The 22,040-nt window shown below is 36.5% G+C and overlaps 1 long non-coding RNA gene across 2 annotated transcripts in view; it reads left to right on the plus strand.

The window, feature by feature from the left end:
- Positions 1 to 21,784, plus strand: part of LOC147916992 (uncharacterized) — a 103,713-nt gene extending 81,929 nt beyond the window's left edge. For both annotated transcript variants that reach the window (XR_015552354.1, XR_015552353.1), the window contains exon 4: positions 21,305 to 21,784. This is a non-coding gene — a long non-coding RNA (uncharacterized LOC147916992). The remainder of the gene's footprint in view (positions 1 to 21,304) is intronic.
- Positions 21,785 to 22,040: the final 256 nt, after the last annotated feature.

A 22,040-nucleotide genomic window follows, 5' to 3' on the forward strand; every position in this document is an offset into this window, starting at 1 on the left:
GCTTAAGATCAATATCTGGGAGGTCTCAAGAAGAGCAGAGGTAATTACTGGGAATGGTTCAAAGACAGTGGTCAGAAGTAAGGTTTTAAATAGAGAGCGTCAGCTGATATTTAGGGACAAGTATGATGGCTTAAAGTTGCCACTCACAGGTGGACACAATAAACTTCTCACTCGCTTACAGTGTAGGTTCTTCTCTCATCAATACAAACTGTTCTCCCATGGGTTTCCAATGACATTCCCAATGCAATGACATGTTCTCTTTTGCTCCAGTACCTTATCTCAAAAACCCCTTTTATTATTTCTTCTTCAGTGCCTCCCACCACCACATAATGATCCTATCTAAGAAGATAGCCAACTTTTCTTTTCTCAGAAATTAGTTCTTGGGCTTCCAGGTAAAAGTGATTAATTAGAAAGTGTATTTACCTCCCACCCTTTCACATAGAAGTTACAGTGAAGGTATAAAACTGAAATAAACTCACAAGAGCAAAGAGAATGGAAGGAATTCCATAGCAGATAAAAACATCTGTATATTTCTGTAATTTAAAAATGGTTGCAAGGGGGCCAGCCCAGTGGCGTAGTGGTTAAGTTTGTGCACTCCACTTCAGTGGCCTGGGGTTCGCGGGTTTGAATCCTGGGCACTGACCTACACACCACTCATCAAGCCATGCTGTGGCAGCATCCCATATACAAAATAGAGGAAGATTGGCACAGATATTAGCTCAGGGACAATTTTCCTCACACAAATGGGTGCAAGAATGATAACAAATGAAACTGAATGAAGGAAGCCACAGCCTAGAATACACACTGAGGAGCTCAAAAGTGGTGCAAAATCCCAGAGAAGTTTCACTGTATAGGGCAGAAATGAGATATGTGGCTAAAATGAGAGGAAATGATTGAAAGTCTGAACAGGCAACCCCCACCTCCCTCTACAACCTGCAGAGGTGGAGCATAGGTATCCTAGCAATAGCCCTAGAACAAAAGATCAGAGGAATATTTTCTTGAAAAAAAAAATCAGAATGAACACTAAACATGGGCAATGTGAGTGAGTGGAAGTACTTAGATTAAAGCTCTTTCCACTCTGGCCTATGGGACGGGCACCAGAGTCATAATAGATTCCTCCCTACCTGCTCCCTCTGAGAAGCCTGCCATTGATAAGCTCTGCCCAGGCCCACACAGCTGACAGCCAGGCTTCCGTCATTCATACCTATGATTGGATTCCCAAGATCACTGAACGTTTGAGGAAAGCCTGGATCATGGAAGAGAAAGGACCAGAATAAAGAGACTGACAACCTGACTGCAGAAAACATTTTTATAATTTTATTAGTATTCACAAAGAAGATTTAATAAGGTAGTGCCTCTGTAAAACAAGAACAGAATTATTTTTAAAAGTCAAGAGAAAGCTTCTAGAAATTAAGAGATTCAAGAAATTTTTAAAAAATTAAAATTTAGTAGAGGTTTTGAATGATAAAAAAACACGGTATCTCTGAATAAAGTTATCCATATAAAACTGAGTCCCTACTTGCTACCATATATGGTAATAAATCACATATGGGTTAAACACAAAAGAAAAATAAGTACTTCAATTGTTTGAAGACAATTGAGGAGAAAAACTTTGAGACTTGGAGAAGAGGTGGATTTCTTAAACTAGAACTCAGTCTTCTATTCTCAGTATCTCTATGCCAAAGTAACCACAATAATGGTTTGCCTGTATGTGCATTTATGTTTCTAGAAGATTTTCCTATCCATGCAATATATTTGTATGTATATACATACATTTGCATCCACATTCCTCCCATGTATATCTGTATTTTCTTAATGTATTCAAATTATATCATACTATATGAATTTTGGGGGCCTTTTTGGTTTTGGTTTTGGGTTTTTACTTAATAACATGGTTTAGTGATCTTTTCATGTTAATATATATTGATGAACCACACCCTTTTCAATGACTAAATAGTATTCCATCACTTAATATGTCATACTTTATATAACTAATCTATTGACTCACGTTTGTGTTGTTTCCAATTTGTGGTGTTACAAACAACTCTTCAATGAACATCTTTGTAACTATATAATGGTAAATTTTAAAAAGTGTATTCCCAGCTGTAGAATCACTGAGTTAAAGGCTTTCTGCATTTTCAATTTGTATGGCTACTGCCAAATCACCATTCAGAGTGGCTGCACCGATTTATGATGTGCAGTGTATGAGACTGGTTCTCCCACTCTCTGGACCATCATCAACCTTTAATTTTTGCCAATTCATTGGATGTAATGTGGTATCTTATAGTTTTGATTTGCATTTTTAAATTTATGAGTGAAAAAGAGCACTTAAAAGTACCATTTATGTTATATTATCTATAAATCATCTTACATATATTTTGTTCATTTGCTTTTTAAATTTTTTTTTTAATTTTTTGTTTATTGCAGTAACATTGGTTTACAATATTGTATAAATTTCAGGTGTACATCATTATACTTCTATTTCTGCATAGATTACATCATGTTCACCACTCAAATACTAATTACAACCCATCACCACACACATGTGCCGAATTATCCCTTTCACCCTCCTCCCTCCCCCCTACCCCTCTGGTAACCACCAATCCAATCTCTGTCTCTATGTGTTTGTTTATTGTTGTTATTATCTACTACTTAATGAGTGAGATCATACGGTATTTGACCTTCTCCCTCTGACTTATTTCACTTTGCATAATACCCTCAATGTCTATCCATGTTGTCACAAGTGGCTGGATTTCATCGTTTCTTATGGCCGAGTAGTATTCCATTGTGTATATATACCACATCTTCTTTATCCATTCATCCCTTGATGGACACTTAGGTTGCTTGCAAGTCTTGGCTATTGTGAATAATGCTGCAGTGAACACAAGGGTGCATGTATCTTTACACATTGGTGTTTTCAAGTTCTTTGGATAAATACTCAGCAGTGGAATAGCTGGATCATATGGTAGTTCTATCCTTAATTTTTTGAGGAATCTACATACTGTTTTCCATAGTGGCTGCACCAGTTTACACTCCCACCAGCAGTGTATGAAAGTTCCCTTCTCTCCACATCCTCTTCAACACTTCTTGTTTCCTGTCTTGTTAATTATAGCGATTCTGACGGATGTGAGGTGATATCTCATTGTAGTTTTGATTTGCATTTCCCTGATAGTTAATGATGTTGAACATCTTTTCATATGCCTGTTGGCCATCTGTATATCTTCTTTGGAGAAATGTCTGTTCAGGTCTTTTGCCCATTTTTTAATTGGGTTGTTAGTTTTTTTGTTGTTGAGATGCATCAGTTCTTTATATATTTTGGAGATTAACCCCTTATCAGATGTATGGTTTGCAAATATCTTCTCCGAATTGTTAGGTTGTCTTTTCGTTTTGTTGATGGTTTCCTTTGCTGTGCAGAAGCTTTTTAGTTTATTTTTTCTATTGTTTATTTTGTTTATTTTTTCTATTGTTTCTCTTGCCTGGTCAGACATGGTGCTTGAAAATATGTTGCTAAGACCGATGTCAAAGAGTGTACTGCCTATGTTTTCTTCTAGAAGTTTCATAGTTTCAGGTCTTACATTCCAGTCTTTAATCCATTTGGAGTTAATTTTTGTGTATGGTGTAAGGTAAGGGTCTACTTTCATTTTTTTGCATGTGGCTGTCCAGTTTTCCCAACACCATTTGTTGAAGAGACTTTCTTTTCTCCATTGTATGTTCTTGGCCCCTGTGTCGAAGATTAGCTGTCCATAGATGTGTGGGTTTATTTCTGGGCTTTCAATTCTATTCCATTGATCTGTGTGTCTGTTTTTGTGCCAGTACCATGCTGTTTTGGTTCCTATAGCTTTGTAGAATATTTTGAAATCAGGGAGTGTGATACCTCCAGCTTTGTTTTTTTTTCTCAGGATTCCTTTAGCTATTCGGGGTCTTTTGTTGTTCCATATAAATTTTAGGATTCTTTCTTCTATTTCTGTGAAAAATGTTGTTGGAACTTTGATAGGGATTGCATTGAATCTATAGATTGCTTTAGGAAGTATGGACATCTTAACTACATTAATTCTTCCAATCCAAGAGCACGGAATATCTTTCCATTTCTTTGTGTCTTCTTCAATTTCTTTCAGCAATATTTTATAGTTTTCGGTGTACAGATCTTTCACCTCTTTGGTTAAGTTTATTCCTAGGTATTTTATTCTTTTTGTTGCAAATGTAAATGGGATTGTATTCTTACTTTCTCTTTCTGCTACTTCGTTGTTAGTGTATAGAAATGCAACTGATTTTTTATGTTGATTTTGTATCCTGCAACTTTACCATATTCGTTTATTACTTCTAAAAGTTTTTTGGTGGATTCTTTAGGGTTTTCTATATAGAAAATCATGTCATCTGCAAATAGTGAGAGTTTCATTTCTTCCTTTCCAATTTGGATCCCTTTTATTTCTTTTTCTTGCCTAATTGCTCTGGCTAGGACTTCCAGTACTATGTTAAATAGGAGTGGTGAGAGTGGGCATCCTTGTCTGGTTCCTGTTCTTAGAGGGATAGCTTTCAGTTTTTCACCATTGAGGATGATATCAGCTGTGGGTTTGTCACATATGGCCTTTATTATGTTGCGACACTTTCCTTCTATACCCATTTTATTCAGAGTTTTTATCATAAATGGATGCTGTATCTTGTCAAATGCTTTCTCTGCATCTATTGAGATGATCATGTGATTTTTATTCTTCATTTTATTAATGTGGTGTATTATGTTGATTGATTTGAGAATGTTGAACCATCCCTGCATACCTGGAATAAATCCCACTTGATCATGGTGTATAATCTTTTTAATGTATTGTTGTATGCGATTTGCTAATATTTTATTGAGGATTTTTGCATTGATGTTCATCAGTGATATTGGACTGTAATTTTCTGTTCATTTGCTTTTAGAGTCACTTATTTTTCTTATTCAGTTGTGGAAACTCAAAAAATTGAGAAATAGAACATTATGCTATATTATTGTGATAAACATTTCCTATAGATTGTCCATTGTCTTTGTTATCAACATTAATAAGGAATAATGTACATACAATAAACTGTATCCATTTAAATTGTCCAATTTGATGAGTTTTTAAAATGTATTCATAAAACCACAGCCATAATCAAGATACAGAATATTTTTTTCTTCCTTAAAAAGATGCTTGTACCTCTTTGCTGACCACCTCTCCTTTACCCCCAACCTCAGGCAACCACTAATCTTTTTGTCAATATAGATTAGCTTTTGTTTTCCAGAATTCTATATAATAGAATCACAGAGTACTCTTGTGTCTGGCTTCTTTCTCTCAGCCTAATTATTTTGATATTTATACATATTGTTGGGCAAAAAAGAGTCCATTCCTTTTAATACTGAGTTGTATTCCATCATATGCGTTTACTGCATTTGTTTGTCCATTTACCTGTTGATGGACATCTAGATTCTTTCTAGTTTTGGGTTATTGTGAATAGATACACCATGAACATTTGTATATAAATCCTGTGTGGTCATATGATTTTATATCTTTGGGCTGAAGAGCTAGAAATGGAATAGCTGTAGAATGTACAATGGAATATTGTAGGATCATGTTTAACTTTAGAAGGAACTGCCAAACAAATTTCTAAAGAGATTGCTCCATTTTGTATTCCCACTAGCAATATATGAGAGGTCTAGTTGCTTCGCCATTGCCAGCACTTGGTATTTTCAGTCTTTTTAATTTTAGGCTTGTATATCTCATTGTGGCTTTAATTAGCATTTCCTTGATTAATTATGTTGAACATTATTTTATGTGCTTAGTAGCCATTTGTATGTCTTTTCTTGTAAAATTTCCATTGAAATATTTAGCCCATTTTTATTTGTCTTCTTATTGAGTTGTAAAAATTCTTCACATGTTCAGAATACGAAACTTTTGTCAGATTACATATATGTAATATTTTTGATATTATAGAATATATGTGTTATATATATATTGTGTGTATATATAGATGAAATTTTCCATTCTACGGCTTGTCTTTTAATTTTCTTATTAGTACATTTTGAAGAGGAAAATTCAAGTTCATTGACTCCTTCCTCAGTCATCTTAATTCTGCTAAGTCCTTTCAATTCTGCTAATGTTTCCTATTCCAGATATTATATTTTTCAGTTCTAGAATTTCTATTTGATTTTTTGTTAAATTTTCTTTTTCTGCAGTAAATGTCCTATCTTTTCAATCATTACATTTTCCTTTATATCTTATTCCTTTACTTATAATTATTATAACTGTTTTGAACTCATTACTTAGTAATTCCAACATTTAGGTTATGTTGAGATTTTCCTCTTTTAATTGTATTTTCTCTTGAGAATGTTTCACATTTTCCTGGTTTTGTATATTTTGATGTTTTTGGATCATATCCTGAACATTGTGAATATTATGTTGGAAAGACTCTAAATTTTGTTATATTCTTCCAAAGAGTATTGATGTTTTTGTTTTAGAGATCAATTAACTTGGTTAGACTCAAACTGAAAACTCTGTCTTGCTTATGATGGGTAGCGGATCAAATCTCCATTCAGTCCTTGTAGCCTTAGCTACAATCTGCATTGAGTCTCTCCCACAAATACATGGTTTAGGAGTCAGCCACAGACTTGGGCAAAGTCTATGTTCAGAATTTGGGGGTTCTTTTCTCTGGTATTCTCCTTTCTAGGATTCCGTCCTCACTTTCCAATGGCTATTGTTAGCCCTGATTCTGTTTGATTCTTGGGGACAGGAAGTCGGTAGGAATCCTGCTAGAGTTTTAGTTGCCCCAGGCCATATCTTAACTCGTGTCTGCTCTCAGACGAAATCTATAAAAATGAGAAATTTATCCCATGCCAGTATTTCTTCCAAGTTTCATTTCCTCTCCAAAATCCACTTTAAATTTTTTTTTTACTCTCCAGAGGCTAAAGCAATTGATTTGAATTTTGTTCAGAGTTTGTAGTTGTTATCTGCAGGAGTCTCTTAGACTTGCTTCTAAGAGACTGACTCTCCTGATTAACGTGCTTGGCTGAAGTCATCCAAAGAATAAAATATAGAGGCTGGTTGTAACCCATGTGTGTGTGTGACTCTTAACACCCAAACTCTCTATCCACTATATAAAGCAGCCCCACCAGGAAGCCCACTGACGTATTCTAGGAAAGGGCTGCTCTCTCAAGTCCTAGAGTAATTAGGACTGTCTGAGTTACAGCGCGATCTTTTGGTAGTCCTATTATTGCTCATGGCAAACAATGGTAAGTATCCTCTCCAAAGCCTCATCAGTGTCTGTTACTCAAGAGATTTTAACAAGTTAAAGAACAGTTGTTAATAACATATACACAGTTTCAAAATTAAATGCAAACAAATTTAGGAATGGGAAATCTCTCAAAAAATAATTTTTTTCCCTTAGTACGTATCTTATTTAGCACAACCAACTTAATGGATATAATCCAGGATGAAGTCACAGATGATAGTATTTTATTTAAATCAGTCATTCATAGTCTCTGTGATTACATTTTCTCAGGTCCCTATTCTCTCAGGAGTGTCAGGCAAGTATGTAATAATTGCATCATTCTTTATGTGTCTATAGCTTAGGAAGCACTGGAGACTAATGATCCAACTGCTCATATTTCCTTTCTTGCAATCCTCTTGCTTTAGGGATTTCAAACTGAGAAGAAGTTTGGAAGATCTTCTTTTGGAGGTGAGCGGAGGAGTGGGAAAGGGTGGAAATTCAGTTTTCTTTAGCACATGTGGCCGTTTAAGAAGTTATTAAACAGGTGTGCCCATGGGAATATATGACATCAATCCCATTCAAGCCAATTATTATAATCACTTACCATCTCCTAGATACTCACTGTATTTTAACACTACTACTTCTGTGCAAGGAGGAGATGCTGCTGCCTCATCTAGTCACTTGGCAGAGGTAAAGTTCCAAATACTCTTTGTCCCTTGTGGTGGGGGTACCACACGAGGGCACTTGTGGATGAACTCATACACTTCAAACAAGATGGAGAACATGGATATGACAAATCCATTTGGGCTTTTTTTTGGCTCTCAAAATGCTGGCATGTGATTTGGCTCATGCGGTTTGTCCATATTTTCGATTAGTCTGAGTGAAGAAAAAAGTGTTATATCAGGTAATGGAACTCTTTATATCTTTCATTCAGGGGTCAAATAACTCTACAGCCACATAGCACATGTTGTTTGCATTTTTGAAGATCTCTTCAAAGAGCATTTGTATAATTTTACTTAAAAAATTATATAATAGGATAAGCCACATCTGTCTTTCTCAGGGAGTGAGTCTGGACTATAGAACACATCTGTTCGCTTGATCCTGGAGACAGAGAACTGATCAAGGCTGGCCCCATTGTCCCCTGGGAGGACCCTGGGATGAGATCCTGGAAGACCTAAAGAGAGTGGTGGTTAACAGCTGCTGGGTGGAAGATGCTCCACGAGAGAGATGCCTGTATTTTCCTGCTCTGAGATATGTGCGAGTTATTGTAAGAGAGATACTTATCAATAACAGCAAAAGAGGTTTTCCACTTTCAAAACAGAGGCTTAAATGCCCAGCATGTAAAAGAATTGGTGGTTTTAGTCTCACCTTCTTGGCAGCTGCTGAAACTGTCTTTTATATATGTGATGGAAACAAGGATCCATCACGCCAAAATACCTCTTACCATTCTGAGCATTCGCCCTTTCCTCCCACCCATCTTCCCTGGTTTGCTCCTGCCCTAGCTGGCCAATAAAGGTCCTATCACGGTGGTGAAATGGAAGATTTTATTCTTGTGTCTCTGCATGTGTCCTGTACTAACTCACACGTGGTGAGAGAATTGGGGAGTCTGAATATCTGGCACCGCCTTGGCATTCTCAGAAATCTGCCACTGCATTTCCATCTGCCCAACGCTGTACTAACGTGTTAAACGAAAGTGCCTCTGACGCTGCTACTGAGAGCCTTTAGCTTTTATATGTTACCAAATGATTAGTAATAGGTTTTAATAATTAGGCTCAGAGATTTAAAGACAAATACCAAAGTAAAAAATAAAGATTAATCAGAACTTGATAACCTTCAGTATGTAAAAAGGTTGCACAAACACACTACACACACATGCACACACACATATAATGATAATTAAAGGCATATTTCAAAGTGAGTTTTAAGGATCCTGACTCAGGTTAGAGGCTCTTAGGAGTGTCTGTCCAGTTTAAGATCTGGTGGTATGAAGAGGAAGAAAATGATGCTATTGTCCTCAAAAGCCTGGATGTGACTGAGAGATGGACTTTATATCATTTCTCTCCTTTGATAAGGAAAGCACAATAAGTATATCCTGTTTAAAAGTGGCAGAATATTTACGTGTGCATAACAAAAAAGATCTGTAATGTGCTAGCTTAATATTTTCATTAAGAATTGTTAAACATATGTATTTTTCAGATTCTTATTTGCTTTCTTACATCTTTCTAAAATACCTTATTCATCATGTTATACTATAGTTCAAGTATTTTAGAGGCTCTGTAAGATCTAGAATAAAATATTTAAACTCTAAAACCTGGCCAGTCACAAACTACCTCAGTTTACCTTTCTATATGTACTTCCCTTTACAAGCCCTGCATTAACACTGCTTTGATCAGATGTCCCATGTACTCTCATCTGTCACATCATGCCCACTTCTGTCCCTGAGTCCCCACCTAGGACTTCTTGGTTAATTTTCAGCCAACTTAAATCTCTGGAGCAGCAGAATGCTGGATTCTTGGGATCAAATAGACCAGGCCTGATCCTGACCAGCCCCTGTCATTGGACCCTGGCAAGTTATTTAACTTGGCTAGACCTCAGATTTCTCATCTATAAGATGGAAATAATAATGATTAATAGTGCTGAATGAGATCATGCTTCTAAAGTAGCCCAGGAAAGAGTCTAGCATAAAGTGCTTCATGAATCCTAATTTGTCTTCTCTGTTTATTCCTTTGGATTGAGAATACATTCCACCTTAGCTGTAAAGACCATTCCCTACCTCTCATCCCCACTTGAGGCTGTGTTTATTTCTCCTTCTATGTTGCCTTAGAGTACTTTTTGTCAGTATCTTCATTTCCCTTAATTTTTTAAAAAATCTTGAGCTCTATTAACTGAAAAAAAATCACATAAAGTGCTTCACACAAGACAACACATAGTAAGTGCTCCATAAATATTTCTGTGGCTGCTGCTGCTGCTATTGCAAAGGCAACAGTCACTCACACCTCTAAAGTAACTGCTCTTCCGCTGATAAGTTATGTTTGTTCCCGGAAAAATAAAAAAGGCAGTAAAGATTACCCAGATTAAAATCCTAGCTCTACAATTTCCAGCCACGTGACTTTTGGTGAGTTACTTCACCTCTCTTAATTTAGGATGCCCATAATAGTTATCCACCCATAGAGATGTTTTAAGGATTAAATGAATTAAAACGTAAAAAGAATGACAAATACAAGTACTTTATCTGCATGCGCTATTGCTGATATTGTTTTAGCCGTTTTAATCCTGACCCCTCAAGTATTTTGAAAGCTGGTGAGGACAGAGGTGTATATTTGCACTGATCTTATCATTTCATGAGGACAAAATGAAATAAGAGGTGGCATAGGGTAGGTCCAGTACAGTGCCCAGAGCCCTGTGAAGGCTCTATAACAGCTAGTTTCCTTCCCCTTGCCATACCTACCACACCTAGTAAGTAGTTCTAGGAATTGCTCTTTGAACATTTTTTGAAGGAATAAATAATTTTTCTGTGTGTTGTTTCTAAGGAACACCATTAAATTTAGAGCATTGTAGTTCAAAAGACTGCCTGTTATTCCACGAAAGTCTGGTTTGGTGAAATTATGTCATCTTCATCTTATTACTTATGTCATTTACTATATCCTGACTGCCCCAAAGCTTCTTGACATATTTTGTTCTGGAGCCCTGAGTTGAAATGTACTATTGAAGTCAAACATTGTCTTAATTTTCTTTTAGCTTCACCTTCATCCTCCCCACCCCCCACCGCCCCCTTTTCTCTTTCATTTCCTTCTCTCGACCGGCTTTCTTGCATTCATATTTAAATCACTAAACTGTCACTAATTGGCAAACTAGCTTTCCTTTACAAAAGGCTAGCTAGAATTGTTCTGGTCTGTTTCCATCTGCAACACTTTCAAGATTTCAACATTTCAGGGGTGAAGCTGTAAAATCATGACTTTGATCTTGAAGTTATCTCCAGTTTGACAAGTAATGTACAGTTAACCCCTGAATAAATCTAAAGGGTGATAATGTATAGGATGACCAAGACAGGGATTGTCAGGTTGACTCCTTAATCTTTTTTTCCCCAGCATTACTGAGATATAATTGACATATAACATATGTAAGTTTAAAGTATATAGTGTGATGATTTGATACCCGTATATATTGCAAAATGATTAACACAGTAAGGTTAGTTAACACATCTGTCACCCCATGTAATTGCCAATTTTTTTGTGTGGTAATAACATTTAAGATCTACTCTCTTAGCAACTTTCAAGTATATAATATAGTATTGTTCACTATAGTCACAATGCTGTACATTAGATCCACAGAACTTACTTATAACTGAAAATTTGTACCCTTTGACCATCTCCCCATTTTCCCTAATCCCTAGCCCCTGTCAACACATTTCCATTCTCTATATGAATTTGGCTTTTTAGATTCCAAATGTAAGAGAGAACATACAATATTTCTATTTCTGTGTCTGATTTATTTCACTTAGCATAATGCCCTCAAGCTCCATCCATGTTTCACTTAAGTTAAGGTTTCCTTCTTTTTTGTGGCTAAATTATACTCCATTGTATATATATACCGCAGTTTCTTTATCCATTCTTCCATTGATGCACACTTACTTTGTTTCCATGTCTTGGCTATTGTGAATAATGCTGCACTGATCATGGAGGTACAAATCTCTTCAAAATAGTGATTTCATTTCTTTTGGATAAATATCCAGAAGTAGAATTGCTGGATCACATTGTAGTTCAATTTTTGATTTTTTTGAGGAACCTTCATACTGCTTTCCATAGTGGCTGCACCAATTTACATTCCTACCAACAGAGCATAAGCATTACCTTTTCTACCCATGCTCACCAACACATGTTATTTTTTGTCTTTTTGATAGTAGCCATTCTAACAGGTCTGAAGTGATATCTCGTTATGGTTTTGATTTGCATTTTCCTGATAATTAGTGATATTGAGCATCTCTTCATGTACTTTTGGCCATTGATATGTCTTCTTTGAAAAAGTGTCTATTCAATTCCTCTGCCCATTTTTAAATCAAGTTATTTGTTTTTCTGCTATTAAGTTGTGTGAGTTCCTTATATATTTTAGATATTAACTCTTTATGAGATAGATGGTTTGCAAATATTTTCTCTCATTCTGTAGGTTGCCTTTCATTTTGTTGATTGCTACTTTTCCTGTGTAGAAGATTTTGATGTACTCCCACTTGTTTATTTTTGCTTTTGTTGCTTGTGCTTTTGATGTCATATCCAAAAAATCATTGCCCAGACCAAAGTCAAAGAGCTGTCCCCATATATTTTCTACTAGGAGTTTTATGGTTTTCACTCTTGCATTTAAGTCTTTGATCCATTTTGAGCTAATTTTTGTGAGTGCTGTACAATAGGGGCCCAATTTTGTTATTTTCCATGTGACTATCCAGTTTTCCCAACACCATTTACTGAAGAGACTATCCTTTCCCTGTTGAGTTTTCTTGGCTCCCTTGTCATATATTAGTTGACCTTATATGTGTGGTTTTATTTCTGGGCTCTTTATTCTGTTCCATTGGTCCACAGACATATAGACATATTGGTCTATATGTCTGTTTTTATGTCAGTGTCATACTGTTTGTAGGGTGGGCAGCCTTGTCTTGTTCCTATATTAGAAGAAAAGCTTTCAACTTTTCACCGTTGAGTATGATGTTACTTGTGGGCTGGCCTTTCTTATTTTGAGATACGTTCCTTCTATACCCAATTTATTGAGCATTTTTATCATGAAAGGATGTTGCATTTTGTCAAATGCTTTTTCTGCATCTATTGAGATGATCATATGATTTTTATCTTTCATTCTATTAATGTGATGTATCACATTTATTGATTTGTGTTTGTTGAGCCATCCTTGCATCCCAGGGATAAACCCCGCTTGATCTTGGTGTATGATCCTTTTAAGGTGCTGTTGAATTCAGTTTGCTAGTATTTTGCTGAGAATTTTTGCGTGTATATTCATCAGGGATATTAGCCTGTAGTTATCTTTCCATATAGTACCCTTATCTGGTTTTGGTATGAGGGTAATGCTGGCCTCATAAAATGAGTTTGAGAGTGTTCCCTCCTCTTTGAGAATAATTGGTGTTAGTTCTTCTTTAACTGTTTGGTGGAATTCCCCAGTGAAACCATCTGGTCCTGAGTTTTTCTCTGTTGGGAGGTTTTTGATTACCGCTTCAATCTCCTTACTTGTTATTGGTCTTTTCAGATTTTCTATTTCTTCATGATTCAGTCTTGGTAGGTTGTATGTTTCTAGCAATTTACCCATTTCTTCTAGCTTATCCAATTTGTTGGCATAAAATTGTTTATAGTAATCTCAAATGATCCTTTGTATTTCTCCAGTTTCAGTAGTAATATCTCTTGTTTCGTTTCTGATTTTATTTATTTGAGTCTTCTCTCTTTTTTTCTTAGTTATTCTAGCTAATGGTTTGTCAATTTTATTTATTTTTTCCAAAAAACAGCTCTTAGTTTTGTTGATCTTTTCTATTGTTTTTCTGGTCTCTAATTTATTTCTTCTCTGATCTTTGTTATTTCCTTCCTTCTGCTAACTTTGGGCTTAGTTTGTTTTTCTTTTTCTATTTCTTTAAGGCATAAAGTTAAGTTTTTTATTTGCAATCTTTCTTTTTCCTTAATGTAGATGTTTATTGCATAAACTTCCCTCTAAGAATGAGTTTTGCTGCATCCCATAAGTTTTGGTATGTTGTTTTTCCATTTTTATTTGTTTCAAGATATATTTTTATTTCCCTTCTGATTTCTTCTTTGACTCATTGGTTATTCAGGAGTATGTTGTTTAATTTCCATACATTTCTGAATTTTCCAGTTTCACTCCTGTTATTGATTTCCAGTTTCATACCACTGTGGCCAGAAAAAATACTTGGTATGATTTCAGTCTTCTTATATTTGCTAAGGCTTGTTTTGTGACATAACACATGATCTATTATGGAGAACGTTTCATGTGCTCTTGAGAAGAATGTGTATTCTGCTGCTATTGGGTGGAATCTACTGTATAAGTCTGTTAGGTCCATTTGTTCAAAGGGATAGTTCAAGTCTGATGTTTCCTTATTAATTATCTGTCTGTATGATCTATCCATTGTTGAAAGTAGGGTATTGAAGTCCCCTACCATTATTGTATTGTTGTCTATTTCTCTCTTTAGATCTGTTAATATTTGCTTAATATATTAGGTACTTCAATGTTGGATGCATATATAGTTACAATTTACATCCTCTTGTTAAACTGACCCCTTTTTCATTATATAATGACCTTCTTTTTCTTTTGTTACCATTTTCAGCTTAAAGTTTATTTTATCTAATATAAGTATAGTTACTCCTCTTCTCTTGCTTACCATTTGCATGGACTATCTTTTTCCATCCCTTTACTTTGAACCTGTGTGTGTCTTTAAAGCTGAAGTGGGTCTTTTGTAGGCAGCATATAGTTGGGTCTTGTTTTTAAATCTATTCAGCCACTTTATGCCTTTTCATTATAGAATTTAATCCATTTACATTTAAAGTAGTTATTAATAGTTAAGGACTTACTAATACCATCTTAATGATTTCTGATAGTTCCTTTATTCCTTTCTTCCTTTTTTGCTATCTTTCTTTGTGAATTGATGATTTTTCATAGGGGCATGCTTTGATTGCCTTCTCTTTAATTTTTGTGTGTCTACTTTAGGTTTTTGTTTTGTGATTACCATGAAGCTTATGTAAAACATCTGTACACATAACAGTCTATTTTAAGCTGATAACAACTTAAGTTCAATCACATAAAAACACTCTACCCTTTACTCCCTTTCTCATATTTTATGTTTTTGATGTCACAATTTACCTCTTTTTATACTGTGTGTCCATTAGCAAATTCTTTTAGGTATACTATGTTTAATACTTTTGTCCTTTAACCTTTATACTAAAGTTAAGTTATTAACAAACCACCATATTACAATATTAGAGTATTATGAATTTGACTATATACTTACCTTTACCAGTATGTTTTATATTCTCGTATGTTTTCATGTAACTAATTAATATCCTTTCATTTCAGCTTGAAGAGATCCTTTCAGTATTTCTTGCAAGGCAGGCCTAGTGGTGATGTACTCCCCCAGCTTTTGTTTGTTTGGAAAAAAAGTCTTTATCTCCCCTTCATTTCTGAAATATAATTTTACCACGTAAAGTATTCTTGGTTGTTTTTTTTTTCTTTAACTCTTTGACTATATCATCCCACTCTCTCCTGGCCTACAAGGTTTCTACTGAAAAATCTGCTGTTAGTCTTATGGGGGTTCTCTTATATGGGTAAAATTTGTTTTCTCTCTCTGCTTTTAAAATTCTTTCTTTGCCTTTGATTTTAGACAGTTTTATTGTCATGTATCTTGGAGATATCATTTTGAGTTGAAATTTTGAGGTGACCTATTAGCTTCATGAACTTAAATGTCCAAATCTCTCCCCAGATTTGGGATGTTCTCAGCCATTATTTCATTAAATAAACCTTCTGTCCCATTCTCCCTCTCCTGTCCTGGGAACCCCATAATGCGTAGATTGTTTGTTTTAATGGTATCTCATAATTCACATAGGTTGTCTTCACTCTTTTTCATTTACTTTTTCTTTTTGCTCCTCTGACTGGATGATTTCAAATTACCTGTCTTCTAATTTTCACTAATTCTTTCTTCTGCTTGGTTGAGTCTGTTGTTGAAGATTTCTATTGAACTCTTCAGTTCAGTAATTGTATTCTTCAACGCTGGGATTTCTATTTTTTTTGTGTGTGGTCTCTATTTTTTTGGTGAACTTTTCATTTTGTTCATGCACTGTTTTCCTAATTTTATTCGGTTTTCTATCTGTGTTTTCTTTTAGTTAATTGAATTTCTTTAAAGGGATTATTCTGAATTCTTTGTCAGACAGTTCATAGATCTCCATTTCTTTAAGGTCAGTCACTGGAGCTTTATTAGTTTTCTTTAGTAATGTCATGTTTTCTTGATTATTCATGATCCTTGTGGTCTTGTTTTGTTGTCTGCTCACTTGAGGAAGTATGCATCTCTTCCAGTCTTTACAGAATAGCTTCAGCAGGTAAAGCCCTTTACCAGTTAGCCCTCCCAGAAATTTTAGTTGGACCATCTGGTGGTGTCCATAGGCGGGCTTGCTACTAGAGTCTTTCAATGAGCAGATCTGGTGCCTGGGTCAGCAAGGGGGCAGGCCTCGTGCTTGGGTCCACAGGGAGTGGGCCTGGGTCTGTGGGGGTGGGCCTGGATCTTTGGTTACTGGGGTGGGCCTGGTGCTTGAGTCTGCAGTGGTGGGCCTGGGACCTGGGTATGCATAGGTGGACTTGGATCCTGGGTCCACAGCGGCTGAGTAGGTACCAGAGACCACTGAATTAGGTCCAGCGTCTGGGTCTGTGGGGCCTGGCCTAGTGCCTGGATAGGCTGGGAGCCTAGTTTCATGCAAGTTGGGCTGGATGCTGGGGCCACGGGGGCTGGCCTGTGCTAGGGCAAACCTGGAGCCTGGGGCCATGGGAGTCAGTCTGTAACCTGGGCCTCAGGGACCAGCCTGGAGGTTGAGTCTGCAGAGGCCAGCCTGGCACTGTGGTGGGCAGGGATCCTGGGTCCATGGGAGCCTTCCTCAAACCTGGGACCTTAGGGGCTAGTTTGATACGAGTATTTTAAAGTAAACCCCCTTAAATAAATCTGGATGATGATAATGGATAGGATAACTAAGACATAAATTGTTAGATTAAGTCCAAAATCTTTTATGTCCGCAAGAATAAAGAAGACAGAGTGGCATGAACCAACCAGCAAGAGTTAGGTTGAAACCCTGGCTTTGCCTCTTGCAAACTGTATACAAGTGACTAAACCTCTTCTCTTCCATTGATACATCTGTGAAATGGGGATAGTAATAGTTCATACTGAATGAGGTCATTATGGGGATTAACTAAGATTATGTAATTTACACTGTACATAAAGCTCTTAATACGTTAGTTGTGACTTGGTAGAAGCTATACAAATGAAAATTATTATTGTTATAATTAAACAAGACCAGAAAAAAACTCATTCTAGAGCAATGGATTTTCAGTTAGGTTAGATTCCCTGAAACACAGCCTCTAAGGTGAAGGTTAGCCTGCAGAAAGTTTATTAGGGAGTCACTTGGAGTCAACACCTATGGGGGGTGAAGGAAGTAGGATTGGATAAAATTGAGCTCTGACAGGGTCTCAATACAGACTGCAGCTGGTCTTATAGGGAGCTCTGGAACTTGGATGACCTTTCAGTGAGGTCCCTATTGAGGCAAGGGGGCTGGTCCTTTATACCCCTGCACAGACCAGATTTGAATGTAAGCCACCCCCTAGAAGGAGCCTGCTCTTGGGCAAGGTAATTCTCTGCTGCTGAGGGCAAGCCCCAGAGACAGAGTCAGCTGAGAGCCTTCAGCCACCAAAACTCCCAGAAGTTCAGAAAATGAATGTCACAGTCCTGAAGGGAGACTGGGCTCTGTACCGCAGGGTCCACTCTGGGTTTCTAATAATAAATGTATAATAACTGTATATTACACATTGCTTTCTTTTATTATTTTTTCTAGACAATATGTTCCTGTGGGGAAAGAGCTGTGTCTGTCTTGACTGCCTGGCACATAAGAGGAACTCAATAAATATGGCTTAAATAAATGGAATTGTTTATAAAAACTATTCTTTAAAAAACACATATTCTACCCCCTATTTAAGGAATTTGAAATTGAAAATCTATCCTCAGAATGCAGAAATTACTGTCATTTTCGTACTGTAGTGTCAATTTTTCTTTATAATTTAACTAGAACACAAAATACAGTGAGCAAACAATACTCTGATTCTTCTTATTTGGATATATCCTGGCAAAAGATAAACTATGAATCTTCCCAAACAATTTATTATCACATTTTTTAATTTGCTCCCATTTATAACATCATTTACTAAGATCTCTATCTTCTGAATTAATAGTTAGGTAGACAGATGGATGAATACTAAGGTGATATGGTAAAATGTTATTTGTAGAATCTAGCAAGTGCCCTTACAGGTGATCAATATGTTATTCTTTCATCTTTTGCACATTTGAAAATTTTCATAATAGAATTTTTGGGAAAAAAAGAATCCTATTTTCATTAAGTTGCCTATATATTTATGAAAATATTGAACTGGGATAGTCCTCAAATAAAATAAGAGACAAGGCACTAATGTAAGCCAAGCATTTTGATATGTAGAGGGCTGTAACAAGTTAAGGACATCTCTGTTTGAACAGTATCCACTACGGGTTCCTAGTAATAAATGTATAATAACTGTATATGACACATTGCTTTTTTTTTATTACCTTTTCTAGACAATATGTTCCTGGTGGGTAAGAGCTATGTCTGTCTTGACTGCCTGGCAGTCGAGGAGGAACTCAATAAATATGTCTTAAATAAATGGAATTGTTTATAAAAACTATCCTTTAAAAAACACATATTCCTGAGTTTTTATTAGTTGTTTCTTTTGGGGGTAGTAGAGGAAGGGACATCTTGTAATAGTGATAGATATATTATGGAAGGAGACAGCAAAAGAAGATATCTCTTGTTGAGAATGACAATCCCAAGACTGAATAAAGATTTATAAAGAGGCTTAAAGATAATTGGCTCTATTTCATTCATTTTACAAGTGAGAAAACTGAGATCAGGCAGTTGAAGCAACTTGTTCAAAATAGCTCAAGTAGTTAGTATCAGAGCGAGATTTTATTTTTCCCAGAAACACTCCTTTCTCCCACTCTGCCCCCCACCAACACACAAACAAGGATCATAATGCCACAAACTCTCATAAATTCTTTATTCAGGGCAGTAGCAGAGATTAATGGGGTGCCACGTGGAGTTTCCCTGACTGAATATGTCACTCCACTGACCAAACATAATTACTGAAATTATTACAATTTTTCTGGAACTACAAAGCCTGATAAATATTTGTTGAGTGGGTTAGTCAGTGATTATGCAAATGATTGAATGAATAGTTGGTTATTTATTAAGCCATTACCTCTTTGGACCAGATTGGTTACCAGATTAACTAATAAGTCACATAGAAATGAGGAAATGGGCCACAGGACAGGTCAGTTTTGATAAGGAAGAAAGACAGAAAGTCAGATTTGGTGGAAGCTTGGAGTGATGCCTGGATGGAAACAGCCAATGGAAGGCCTTGAGAAGTATGAGTGGTAATGGGGACTGTAACAAGGATCAGAGAAAGTTACAAGGCCAATGGCACCAAAGGCAAGGAGATGTAGAAGGACTTCATCTATTTATTTTCCAGAAATCTCACTGCGTCCCTGAATCCACTATCACATTAGGAGTGCAAAGGGAAATGGTGAGTGTCTTTTGGGAACTTGTGGTGGAGGATGCCTGGCTTTCTCAGAGGAAGAATTTGCCATAGAGGCCAACTCAGGTATAGGTTGCTTTCCCTCATTTATTCTACTCCAACAGTCAATGGTCTGTTTTGTTTGTTTGTTTTTGTTTTGGCATTGCCTTAGATTAGTGGTCTTCAAACTTGTTTTCAGCTGTGGAGTCCTTTCTTCACATGGCATCTTATTTGTAAATTCCACATGTAAAAGATACGATTGAGGTAGCTCTTTTTGGGGTAGAACAAGATGGGCTTGGAGGGCCCAGACCCAACTTCTCCACCACTGCTTTGCCCATTCTTGAAGAACTCTGCAGAACATAGGGACTCCAAGGAGCACAGTTAGAAAAATACTGTCAGAAAAAATAGAAAATACATCATGGTCCTCTGAGTCCAGTAGAGAAGCAACTACAATGCTATTTCTTTAAGAACCTTGCATTCTCTATGTATGAAAATGTTATCTCGGGCCAGCCCCGTGGCTTAGCGGTTAAGTGCGCGCGCTCCGCTGCTGGCGGCCCGGGTTCGGATCCCGGGCGCGCACCGACGCACCGCTTCTCCAGCCACGCTGAGGCCACGTCCCACATACAGCAACTGGAAGGATGTGCAGCTATGACATGCAACTATCTACTGGGGCTTTGGGAGGAGAATAAATAAATAAATAAAATCTTTAAAAAAAAGAAAATGTTATCTGAGGAGAGGAGAGGGAGAGAGAACTAGGTTGAAGTTGGTTCTGGGTTGCACGTATAACAAGGAAAGCAATGAAAATTTCTCATATCCTGAGAGGTTAACAGTGTCAGTTCAGAAAGAATTTTGAGAAGATTTTATTCATCTCTAAAGTAAGAACTGTTTTATTGGTAGTAGAATTCATTTCAAGAGTTTTTAACAGAAAAATGTTACCACTGATTGAAATACAGTTAGAAGAGGAAGCAGTTTAATGAGCAGTTACACCGTATGCTCAGAGACGGTATTGAAGAATGGAAATCCATAGCCGTGTAAGATGGAAAAGCTAGCTGTGCTTGAAATATTGGATTGAAAAGCAATACAGGAGGTCTTAAATCTTGCGAACACCGTTGTTAGTACTGTGCTAGCCAAAGAATATACACCATAGTATGGAGCTATATTTGGTATGTAAGTATTTAATGCATTTAACTTTTGTTTTATATGAGTGATTTTCAAATTTCCTAATGCCATCTATTGCAGACTTTTACTGTTTGGGTGATGCCTATTATCAAACCACTGGTATTACACAAATCAAAATAATAAAACACTTAATTTCTTTTAGAAAATTATCAATTTCTATTACGTGCAGTCTTAGTTGAGATGTTAACTAAGATGTCTTGCCACTCCCTCACCAAAGAGTAGGTCCATGAACAAAATATGACAATATGATTTTCCCTTCACTTTCAATTTTCACCTGAGTGATATAAAATCAGAATAAAATATTTGGAGCTGATTCGTTCTGGTGGCAACCTGGGCAAGGCTGTTGAGGTGGTTTCAATATATGTCTTCAAATCCTTTGACACGCCTCCCTTCAAAATGTGGACTCTCATTCCTTTCTCCACGAATCTGGGCCAAACTTAGTGACTTGCCTCTAGTGAATAGAATGTATAATGTCTATGTAACTCCCAAACCTAGGTCATGAAAAGGATACAGTTTTCACCTGGTTCTCTCTCTCTTTCTCTCTCCTCTTCTCTCCTAGAGGGAATCAGCCACCATGATGTGAGGACACTCAAGGGGACTTGGAAGAGTCTCACACGAAGAACTGAGATTCTTGCTAAAAGCCATCACCAGCTTGGTAGTCATGTGAGTGAATCACCTTGGAATTGGATCCTCCAGCTCTGGTTAACCTTCAGATGACCACAGCTGTGCCCAACATCTTGATGGCAACCTCATGAGAGAACCTGAGGAGAAATACGCAGTCAAACTACTCCCAAATTATTAACCATTGAAACTGTGAGAGATAACAATGTCTATTGTCGTTTTGAGCGATGACATTTGGGGGTAATCTGTTAAACAGCAATAGATAACAAATAAAGTTGTGGACCAACCCATGCTACCAAGACTGTCCGAAGATTCTTTGCTTCTTTTCACTTCCTTGATCTCCTTCAGTCTTCCCTATGATTCTATCAGCTCCTCCTCAGCTCCATTCTGCTAAAGTCAGTTTCAATTGCTTGTTATTAAAGAGCACAATTTTAAAACAGTATCAATTATTATCAATTTAAATCAAAATACAGAAAATAATTTTTTTCTTTTTTTTTTTTGGTCTGAAAAATTTTAATTCACTATCTTGGTCTACTGTGGATTTTATTTTATTTTTTAAAATAAGAGTTTCATGTACCTACACATTTCACATGTAGGCAGCTAAAAGATTGCACTTCATCTACTGGCATTGTACAAGTCAAAAATGACCTACCACTGATACATATGTCTCTTGA

The sequence above is a fragment of the Ceratotherium simum genome, chromosome 5, assembly GCF_057802395.1.
Source record: "Ceratotherium simum simum isolate JZ-2026a chromosome 5, ASM5780239v1, whole genome shotgun sequence".
In the NCBI taxonomy this organism is placed as follows: Eukaryota; Metazoa; Chordata; class Mammalia; order Perissodactyla; family Rhinocerotidae; genus Ceratotherium; species Ceratotherium simum.